We start from the raw sequence: 1,919 nt of genomic DNA on the forward strand, positions 1-1,919 counted from the left end.
GGCAGGGGTCATTTCATAGAAAAAGAGGTGCAGGAGCTCATTAGCATAAATTATTAGCATAACTTATTTGCATATGCCACACCCCCTGACATCACCGGAAGTGTATCAGAAGGCAACAACCACCACACAGGCACCACTGGACAGTTTTGGATTGCTAGCTATTGGGGGTGTGTGTGTGTGCGGAACGTGCAGATCTGTCCTTGCAGAGGAGGGAGAGCTTGTACCTGAATAAAACTTGGTCTTAAAGATGTCACTGGACTGTTTTGGACCGGGGGGGGCGGGGGGGGGCTCTGCAACTTACCTGGGTGCTTCTTGCTCTGACTGAGGGCTGCTGGGAGCAGGGGGTGGGGCTTGTTGCATGTACCCACCCCCTGGGCTCTTTGCTGCCGGAGCTCCGCTCCTGTGTGCACCTGCAGGAAATGACCCCTGGGCAGTGGAGGACCTTTCATGAGTCCCTGCTCACTTCTTCAGATACAGCTACAATGGAAGTCCATCTGTCCTCATATCACAAGGTCGACGGATTTCCATTCTGTACGGCTAAATTTGGTGCCACGTTTCACAAAACTTCAGCCTGCTTCCAAAGTACACTACGAACCCCGATTCCTCCTCTAGCAGCCTGTGTTGTTTGAGCCAGCACTGCCTCCGGAAGGAAAGACCGGTGCACAACAGGTCCATGCCTTTGTTCTAGTGTAAATGATAGATTCAGGGGAGTAGCCCTGTTGGTCTGAAGCAGGGGTGACCAAATCTGCTCAACATAAGAGCCACATAGAATAAATGTCAGATGGCAAGACAGGAACAAATTTTACACATTTTTACTGGGAAATATGCAGATTTGGTTTTTATTAACATTAAATGAGACTGCTAAAATAAAAGCAAAATGAGTAAAAAATATTGATGCTTATATTTGTCCAATGATATTTATTTGTTTGCCAATGATATTTATTTTTCTGAGAGAGACAGGTGGAAAGAAAGAAGGAAAGAGGTGGAAAGAGAGAGAGAGAGAGAGAAACAAAGAAAGCAAATGGAAGGAAGGGAGGAAGTAAGGGAGGGAGGGAGGAGGAAAAGCATGTCTCCCCTTCGCTTTCCCAGCTACCCTGCTGGGAGCCACACAATATGTGTGAAAGAGCCGCATGTGGCTCCCGAGCCACGGTTTGGCCACCCCTGGTCTGAAGTGAGCAAAAATTCCACTTTGTGAGCACCTGGCATTAAAGTTGTGAGCGAGCGATTTGGCTACCGCATCAGTTAGTTTGCTTTGGAGCCATCCTTCCCGAGCTAAGACAAAAATGTGTGAGCCAGAGGCTAAAATAGTGTGAGCTAGCTCACACTAACTCAGCTTAGAGGGAATACTGCTTGTGAGCAATGCTCCCTCTAAGCTGTGGAGTCTTGTGAGCAAAAATTCTACTTTGTGAGCTACTGACATTAAAGTTGTGAGTGAGCAATTTGGCTGCTGAACAGATTAGTTTGCTCTGGAGCCTTCCTTCCCGAACTAAGACAAAAATGTATGAGCCGGAGGCTAAAAAACTGTGAGCTCGCTCACACTAACTCAGCTTAGAGGGAACACTGCTTGTGAGCAAACATTCTTTTTGTGAGCTACTGGCATTAAAGTTGTGAGCGAGCGATTTGGCTACTGCATAAATTAGTTTGCTCTGGAGCCATCCTTACTGAGCGAAGACAAACATCTGTGACACGGAGGCTAAAAAACTGTGAGCTAGCTCACACTAACTCAGAGGGAACACTGACTACAGGCCTGCCTAGCAACATCCTCCTTACCCTCTATGTCAGGGGTGTCATTTGTTATGAGGGCCAGATCTGACATAAATAAGACCTTGTTGGGCCGGGCCATGTGTGTCACAAAATGCAATGCCAGGTAGCGGAGATATAAACTTTATAAAGGACACAAACACAAAGGTGGGTTTTTT

This window comes from Gekko japonicus, unplaced genomic scaffold, assembly GCF_001447785.1.
Source record: "Gekko japonicus isolate JY-2015 unplaced genomic scaffold, Gekko_japonicus_V1.1 scaffold3103, whole genome shotgun sequence".
NCBI classification, from domain to species: domain Eukaryota; kingdom Metazoa; phylum Chordata; class Lepidosauria; order Squamata; family Gekkonidae; genus Gekko; species Gekko japonicus.